The 9,369-nt window shown below is 37.4% G+C and overlaps 1 long non-coding RNA gene and 1 pseudogene across 3 annotated transcripts; both read left to right on the top strand.

Annotated features, from left to right (window-relative positions):
• The first annotated feature begins 190 nt into the window (after window positions 1-190).
• On the top strand, window positions 191-2,914 carry LOC147535963 (kinesin-like protein KIN-13A; annotated as a pseudogene). The gene is made up of 7 exons (XR_015225139.1): window positions 191-237; window positions 446-779; window positions 1,189-1,407; window positions 1,489-1,672; window positions 1,904-1,969; window positions 2,104-2,361; window positions 2,446-2,914. The product of XR_015225139.1 is annotated as a kinesin-like protein KIN-13A (transcript).
• A 793-nt stretch (window positions 2,915-3,707) lies between these two features.
• LOC147535962 (uncharacterized) lies at window positions 3,708-7,684 on the top strand. Of its 2 annotated transcripts, XR_015225783.1 has the most exons (8): window positions 3,708-3,887; window positions 3,969-4,072; window positions 4,512-4,564; window positions 5,416-5,490; window positions 5,595-5,682; window positions 5,851-5,931; window positions 6,330-6,664; window positions 7,245-7,684. It is a non-coding gene; the product is annotated as an uncharacterized LOC147535962 (long non-coding RNA). The 2 variants fall into 2 exon arrangements; XR_015225784.1 differs by lacking the exon at window positions 7,245-7,684 and having other exon boundaries at window positions 6,330-6,866.
• Window positions 7,685-9,369: the final 1,685 nt, after the last annotated feature.

Here is a 9,369-nt window from a genome sequence, read left to right as displayed (position 1 = left end):
GCCTCATCCCTCAAACAACTTAGCTTTAGAGTGATTTTTAACAGTCGAATACTGTAGTTCGGACTTCAAATTCTATAGTGAACCCTGTAAGTCAGAAGTTATAGTTTCCAGCAACATGGATTGCTTGATTCATATTAAGCGTCCTTTCTGAGCAGATACAGAGTAAGTTTTGAGCTATCCGATGGATAGGGTTTCTGGGTAATTCTGGTGGAGAGAACCTTTGGTTTAAACATTTGGGTATGCTAGTTCGAATGTTGTGGATTACTCCTTTGTTACCTTGTTGCAGAAACTTGTTTTGTGATTGATCTATTCTTATTCGTTGCGGTCACTAGATATAGTATATAAGCATATAGGGATAAAAGTGCTTATGTATATTTTCGCTGAAGAAGTGCTGATAAAGTGATAAATACATATTAATATATTATGTTTTGATGTTGTTGGCCAGAAAACTCCTCATGAGAGAAGATGGTCGCCAACAAGTTTGCATAGTTGGACTGCAGGAATTTGAAGTCTTAGATGTTCAGATTGTTAAAGAATATATATAGTGAGAGAGGATATGCATCAAGAAGTACTGGATCTACAGGTGCGAATGAGGAATCATCAAGATCTCATGCTATTTTACAACTTGTCATTAAGAAACAAGCTGAAGTAAAAGAATCTAGAAGGCAGAATGAAACTATTGAACCCAAGCCTGGGAAGGTTGTGGGTAAAATATCTTTCATTGATCTTGCAGGTAGTGAACGTGGTGCTGACACTACCGACAATGATAGGCAAACACGGTAAGTACTGCGTTATTTCTTCATTCTCATAGATTGCATACTTGGAATCCCAATATTGTGTGGAGGAGACAAAGATAAGTTGTAGAGCAACCCTGAGGAGGAACGTCTGATTTAGACCTGATAAGAACTAAAGAGGAACTCTCTTGAATGGCTTGCACACACTGCTTATTGTCACAACTCGGCCAGAAGATCCAATCTTCTGTATGTCTAGGTTAAAAGGAGAAGTCAGTATTATTTTAGGCTCCGACTCCTTGTATAAACCAGTGCTAACTACGTCCAAACCTCACATACTATGTCCTTACTTGTGAAAGCTTTTCTCCGTGCAACCTTGTGTAGGGAAAATATAGATTGTTTTTGACAAAAGAAAATGTGGTGTAGAGAGTTTTGGTAATATTCCCCTATTCTACAGGATTGAAGGAGCAGAAATCAACAAGAGCCTTTTGGCCCTAAAGGAGTGTATCCGAGCTCTTGAGAATGACCAGATTCATATCCCATTTCGTGGAAGCAAACTGACAGAGGTGCTCCGTGATTCCTTTGTTGGCAACTCACGAACCGTTATGATCTCTTGTATTTCTCCAAATGCCGGGTCTTGTGAACATACACTTAATACACTGAGATACGCCGACAGGTAAAAATCTCTAGTTAGACCACCTCAATACTTGGGGGTTTGATGAAAAAGCTAACTAAAATGTAATTTCTGAATGAACAGGGTTAAAAGTCTGTCCAAAAGCGGGAATCCTCGAAAAGACCAGCCTTCAGGCTCCTCTATACCTAAGGAACCATCATTTCTGTCTTTGCCGCTTCCTGACGAGTACGACTATACTGCCGAAGCATCTCAAGAAGTGAAAGTGGCGGAGACAGTTAGACGAGTACAATTAGAAGCAGCAGAAATCGTCTGATTCTTCAAACAACGTTGGGGGCTTGACAAAAGGATTCCGAAACCCCTCATGACGGAGAAATCAATGCTATTCTTGAGGTCAGGAATTCAGTATACTACATTTACTCCAACCTTCACTTTTCTCCCTTTCATTTTCGATTTATATATAATCTTCACATTTATCGTAATTCGTTAGTTCACACTTGTTTGAAGTTTTACATATACTCGTATGCCATTGGTACTGCAGGAAGAAGACGCATTAGTTGCAGCTCATAGAAAAGAAATCGAAGATACAATGGAAATCGTTCGTGAAGTGAGTACCATATCACTCTCTCTCTCTCTCTCTCTCTCTCTCTCTCTCTCTCTCTCTCTGTCTCTAAGTTATTACTTGAAAAGTTTGGGTTGCGAATATTTACCGTTCTCTGTTTCTATTTTCGAATAAATCAGGAGATGATGTTATTGGCGGAAGTGGATCAACCCGGAAGCCACATAGACAACTAAGTCAATCAACTGAGTTTTGTTCTTTCACGAAAATCAGCAAGTCTAGTAAGCCTACAAGCTCGTCTCGCTAGATTCCAACATCGCTTGAAGGAACAGGAAATTCTTAGCCGAAAAAGAGTCCCTCGTTGATCTGGTTAATCTATCAATCATATCCGGGACACTCTATCATGAACAAGCCATAATCATGGACATCAATATCATCTCGTAATCACCTCTCTTCTTTCCTGCACATTACCTCACCATGCTCTTATTTCTCGAATAGGGCCTCACTGTTCTCTTTACGCGCAGTTGCATCAATATCATCTGGCGGACATGAAAGCTGATCTTGAACGTAATCGAGAATTCTATGCTCCATCCAGGTCATCGGAGTGGTTTGTTCCCTCGCTCCTATCACCAAAACTTGTAAGGTTCTGCTGCTCCCAAAGGCTCCATCCTGTCATGGCGAAGATTTTAAGTCTTCCGATCACCAAAAGTCAAGGTCTTTTGCTTCTTAAGGCGCCATCCAGCTCACACCAAAGATAGTCGATCACTGAAAAACTCAAACTTTTGCTGCTTCCAATGACTAACGGCTTAGTCAGATAGTCCCCACGACTGCCTATTTGTGACGTATATGCTGCTTCCTGTGACTGGTGATGTTGAATACAGGATTAGTGAGGATATTATGTGGTGCATTTACTCTTTTGATTCTATTATATATATATGAACTTATGTTGTCCATTACCGAGTTCTTTTTATATGAATGAATAAATTTCGGTTCCATGGTTGTATGTGATTTCTCCTAATGGTTTTTGATGAACGGACGACTTGCAGGAACAACTGCTAAAAAGTGTAGTACAAAAAGCTGCAAATTACAGCTGGATATTTCAGTTTCTGCCTATTTTAGAAAAAAAAAGACAAACAATTTGTGACGACCAGATACCAACTAAGCCGTCGCAATTAATTTGGGGCCAAATAACTGTGACGACCTAATACCAAACAAGCCGTCACAACCAATTTGACACCAAAGTAAGACCTATCCTCGCGCCACGATATTTTCTTTATGACGGCCTTGGAGCCGTCATTAACATATGTTAGCGACGACAGTTATTGTGACGGATTTATTCTTTGTGACGGACTTAAGCCCTCACAATTAGGTATTTGTGACGGTTACCTTTTTAGTTTTGACGGCTTCCTAGTAACTCCGTATTTTTGTAGTGAGTGTAGATGGTAACTAAATTTTTGGTGTGTCTTCTCTGTTGATTCCACCAGAATATCTATATAATAAAATAGGTGGATGTGTGCTGACTGGGACAAACCCCTGGATAAATCTAGCCGTCAGTTTTGTTTGATCTCAAATTATGACCATTGGATTACCTACCACAAAAGACCATAATTTGTTTACCCACTCATTTAGGTTTTAGTTACCAACCCTTTAAGTGAAAACCCGTTTCTCTTTCTCGGTCAATATTCAATGGCCATCCTTCTCTAGAATCGACATAACTTCTGCGCCTCTCTCGAATTGATATTACTTCAGCAATCGTTACAATCTTTATCAGATTTCTATCTTTACCCGCTTATCGGGGTATATCATCTTCCAATTTTTCCTGTCATCTCTCTAATAGAAATAGGGATTTCTCTCTCCAGAGGCTGCAAAATGGTTACAGGGAAGAAAACGGTAGACAACAGACTTTCTTAATTTTGGGTTTTATGCTTCTTCGCCTTCCTCTGAACTTTAAGCAGGATTTTTGAAGGTAAGTTACCCACTTACTATTTAATTTTTAGGGTTTCAGAATTATCTTCATTCTCCAACTTATTGGTCATTTCTCTTTTAGGGTTACAGAATTCAGTTTTAATGAATCACTCTTCTAAAGGAATTCTCACCACAACTGGAATCAGATTAAGTTTGCAAATGGACGAGGAAAAGTTAACAGAGCAGGTAAATCATATATCTAACTCCTCTTTATGTTTTTGTTCTAGGGGTTTCTTCCATTTCAATAACCTTTCCATGCTTATGGATTTGAAATCAGCAATTGGGAATGGATTAAGATTTATTCATCTATTTTTGTTCTTTCTTGCATTATATTTACATGAAATTATAGGGGTGGTTCTCCTCCTATTGCATCTTATTCATGGAGACGCCTCTTTTCGGTTTCGTTAGCGGAATTTAAATACCCTTTTCAACAGTTAAACCCATCTAAATACATCATTTGTATTTTTATATGCCTATTTTCGTTTGATTCAGATTTAGAGTTTCACCTTTTAGTTAAATTTCTTAAGCTGATATCTTTTCTGCATTATTTTTTTGTTTCATTATATTGATTTGAGATTTTTGATTTTTTGTTGCTCTAATCAAATTTCATTTGGTTCTGGTACAGGAACACAATTGAACCTGGCACTGAACCTTCTTACTTGGAGAGTTGTTAAGGAGGTAAGTTTCTCAATCTGATTGTACACTAAGTGTTTGATGAAATGTATGACTAAGCTTGGGTACATGTTAATACTTATTGTGTTATTGTGTTATAGAGAGTGGAACATCTATTGGGAGTTGAAAGTCTCAATCTTATTTGCTTAAGGTTATTGCATATATAGTCACCAGTTTGTCTTTATTTGCTGCTAATTCTATGTATACTCTCCCCTTTAATCATCGCAGCACATTCATGTTCCTGTGTTTGCTCACGTGAAGAGACATGATTTTGAATGCCCTTTGATTAGGAATAGAGTTTTGTGATTAAAAAACATATTACATACGGTCTCTCCGGATAGAAAGGAATAATCGATCATTCCGTGAAGCAGATTTCTTAATCAAAAGGGTTATTATGTCGGTTAAATCATTGATTTATCTTTGGGGAATGTCAACTTGATAGTTTGAGGATATTCCTTAAAATGTTTTGTTGAATGCTTAGGATAACATAGTTCTTGTAATGTAAGTTTTTTTTTATGCTTTTCGGTGTAGTTTTTGTGCCTTCTTAGCAGCTAAATAATATTTCAATTACTAAAGCATCTAGCTCTAATTAACTTTTGAACATTCATTAAATTTGCCTATTTGCACAAGGAGTTGCCAGAAGTGATGAAGAAGTAGCTCTTGCTATTTTTTTTTTTTTTTTTCCTGTTCTTTATTTGAGTAAAGCCCCATTTTTTTTTTATCTACTGCTGGGACATCCATGCAGTTGAAATACAAATATTGTGTGAATATTAGAAAATAGCAATTACGTTAAATATCTTCAACATGATATTTGTACGTCATTACAATATTTGTAAAGGAGTTTCTCCTCCTGATAGGCTGCAGCGGATGCCAAGGTCTATGGGAACTCAGAAATTTATAATATATTGAGTGCTCGAGGAGCCAAAGTTCCGGTAATGCTTCAAACTTCTCTTATATTTTTTTTTCTGCCCTCCCGAAATGGAAAACAAATTCCACTTAGCTTTGGTTCTTAAATGTTTCTCATGATACCTTGTAGAAGTTCAGGAAAACACCAATGACTGTAGCAAATCCTGGAGAAGTTCTTGAGTACGAGCTTAATCCATCAGACCTACAACTACGGAAGGGTAATGGTATTTCAAAGGCATGATCTCATTTCTTTCAATACATAAAATCATTTAGTGAATTACTTTATTTGCTGTTTTTATCATAATTGAATACACGTACTAATTATAATTCAAGCATCACCCTAAGCTACTTTTGAAGATGGATTGAAGGCGTCTGTTTTGTTGCAGAATTCATATCAAACAGCTAAATGGAATGGGACAAAGGTTGTTGTCAAGATACTTGATAAGGACGGCTACACTGATCCAGATGTAATTTACGTACTTAATATTTCCCTTCTTTCTTATATTGGTTGTTCTGTAGTTGTGCATCACACCTACAATAGGCTCCCTCTGGAGCGCTAATGTTGTTTTCATAAGTTTTCGACGCATAATACTTATGGAGTTAGCGGTGGTTTTTGTTAATAGCTTTCCGTTACCCCTCTAGCGAGCATATTTGCATTTGCTATTTGAAAGGGAGAAGATGGAACCTTACGCTTTCCATCCAATTAGGACTACCCATATCACTTTTATGTTTCAACATTTTGAATATGTGTTCTGTGCTTTTCAACATAGATATGGATGGTTTCTCTTAAAGTTGTTCCACTGATTGTGTTACCAAATTTGCCTGTTATAGACAACTGTTTATAATATTTTCTTATCTTGGGCAGAAATGCTTTCAAACTTGAGTTGACATTGGTAGAGAAGGTGCGACATCCAAATGTGGTGTAGTTTGTCGGAGTCGTTGCTCAAAAGTAGTTTGCATACATTTGTAGTTAGTTTGATGTAATCTATATTCATGTAGTTTGCGTACATTAGAAATATATTGCATAGTAGTTTGTTATTTGTTTCTACTGCCGTCATAGGAGGGGCTTCAAAATAATGGAAACATCTTCAAGGAGAATAAGTTCTTGACTGGTGGCCTGTTTGGCTCATTGTTGTTGCTGCCGAAGCCATTTAATGATGATTCCCTCTCAAAGCTGGTTCTTTCCAAAAATTGGAGAAGGTAAAACCCAATTTTGAAACTCACCCAAGTTTAATAACTATGGATTCGACTTCCTGTGAGAATCAAACCTATGACCTATTATTCAAGCAGGGTTGGTCAAATTGAATGTTTTTATATTTTTTTGTTTCCTTTCTATCAATTGTAAGGAAGAAAAATTTAGAGCAGGTCGTTGTTCATAAAATATGAGAAATTTAAAGTATCATATATATTTCTATCACAAGTCAGTGACAATAACCCTTCTATAGCACTTCCGAACAAAAAAGAAATCTATATGACCTATAGAGGAAAAAATCTATAGTACAATGCCTGTTTTAGTTTTTTACTGTTGTGATAGTTGTATCACCCAGTTTAGAAATGTAAACTATTGCAATCTCAATTTGCTCGATGAAGAAATCTTATCAACCAATATGTGAATTACTGTTTTGTCCGTCCACCAAATTATATGCCTACCAAGTTTCAACAGAATTTATATTCTTTCTTGTATGCTTACTGGTACTCTCATATGCTAGCTCTAGGTTTCAGATATTGATGATATTATATAATCTGTATTGAAATCTAACTTGTTATTTCTAATTTGCAGTTTCAAGGGAAACTTCTTCTGATGTGGTTGGTAGTCATTATGTTGCCCTCAGTAGTGTTACGTGGGTATTGTGGTTTAGCATGTGATGCTTGAGTGATGGGTGTTTTTTTACTTTCAGTGTGCCTCGAACCAACCACATAGAAGGTGGAAAACTTAACCTCCTGCCACTCCAACCAAGAGCTGTTGGCTGAGTGATGGGGGTTATCACATACATATTGCTAAGTGGGGTTCCTCGGGATGGTGAGATGTGATTCTTCAGTCCATCTGCTTGAATATGCTCGACACAAATCTGACTACAAGTATGTCCAATTATTCGGGTATCAGAAAGTATTTGAACAAATTTCAGGACGAGAAGACTATCAGTGATTTTATATTTTACTAACTTATAGTTTTTAGTGTAACTTTCGTTTGACAAAATAGATGTTGTTTGTATCTTTAATGGGTTCTGTAAATATTGATTTCAATATAACCTACCTCTTCATGGAATTGATAGGTGCTTTTGTTTGAGGAACTGACTAATATAAAATTCACTATATATGAAATTGATCATAATGTTTAAATGGAGAGAAGAGAAGGTATCAAGGATTCTTTAATCAAGGTGAGGCAACTAAAGCAAAATGTGCTTCGTACTTACTATCAAATTTGCATCATGTAGTGCTTAATAAATTTGTCCGTGCCGGAGGCACGGGCTATACCCTAGTATAGCAATAAAGGAAGACTAAACCGACTAGGAAACGTGATAGAGAGCTTGAGATAAACTCAAAAAAGTTAACCCCAAGAGATCAGTTAGAGATAAACTCAAAACTGATTTGGTCAAAGCCATCAACTTTGAGCGCCCGGAGGCACGGGCTCATTGCCTAAAGCTTGCCTGTCGCGCGTGTGTGGATCTTTTCTATTGGACTTGGTTGTTTACTGAATTATGGAAAGAAATGGCTTTGATTGCCATCTTTCAAAAAGAGGTGGAGCCCACCCAAGTGTTAGCTAGAAGACAAAGAGTCTTGACCAGCTACAAGTGGGCGAGCTTCACCCTCAAATAATTTCACACAAACAAAAGGTGAAATAAATCCAACAATAATGGCTATCAAATACTCTTGAATACTGAGCGAAAGTGGGACATGTCCTTAAGTGTTCAATATCTTTCGATTTGAATTGACACATAGTGGAGTGGGGCAAGAACCAAAAATAAAACACCTAAGTGAAATTACTCTTGAACTTGGTGATTCTTGGCTGAGACCCCCATAATAAGATACGATACCCGTTGAATTCTACGTTCTCTTCGATTCGTTTATGTTCATTAAGTAGGCCTTGAAAATACCTTGGGTCTAGTTCTAAGAAGATTGTTGCTTGTCTTCCACTAAAGGCGACCTTCCACCCTCGCACTCACGTAGGTGATTTCTTCCAGTCTATCTCAGTGTAGACATAAACCCAACATACAGGTATCGAAATCATTAAGAACTTACAAAGTTCGTCCTCACATCATCAGCAACCATGTGTCCATCGAGTCCGTCTCAATAGGACCACCATAATGCTTATGGACACATTCATCTGTCGGTGCATTCATCAAGTCCGTTTCAATAGGACCACCACAAAGGGCTATAAATGCATTAAGAGCCTCATGCTCAACCTCAGGTCAATCAAGTCCGTCTAAGTAGTACCACCAGAATAGTTATGGACACATTCACCTCTCGGTGCACCCATCGAGTCAGTCTCAATAGGACCACCAGGGGTCTAAACTCTAAAGTAGTATAAAATAAAACCATCTATTTCTTGTTTCCCTGGCTTTATAAAAACCCTAACCGGGTAGTATATATATCAAGTTTGTCGTCAACACAAACCCTAGCTAGCTAGCTCTAGTATCATTTGGTTGCTCTTGATCTTGTCTTACCTACTCCTCCTAGCAAGAAGATGGAGATAGTACTTGATGATTCTATCAAGTTCACTACCATCAACAATGAAAACAAATTAAAGAAGAGGAAGAGGAAGTCTAGTAATAGTAGTAGTAACGGTTGTTGTATTATTCTTGACGAAGATATATTAGTACACGAGATATTAACCAGATTACCAGTAAAGTCACTTGTTCGTTTAAAATCCGTCTGTAAACAATGGAATTCCGTTATTCCGCAAC

This window comes from Eschscholzia californica, unplaced genomic scaffold, assembly GCF_041429995.1.
Source record: "Eschscholzia californica isolate CP2 unplaced genomic scaffold, dmEscCali1.0.p SCAF_5, whole genome shotgun sequence".
Taxonomy (NCBI): domain Eukaryota; kingdom Viridiplantae; phylum Streptophyta; class Magnoliopsida; order Ranunculales; family Papaveraceae; genus Eschscholzia; species Eschscholzia californica.
This window is presented reverse-complemented; position numbering and strand designations above follow the sequence as displayed.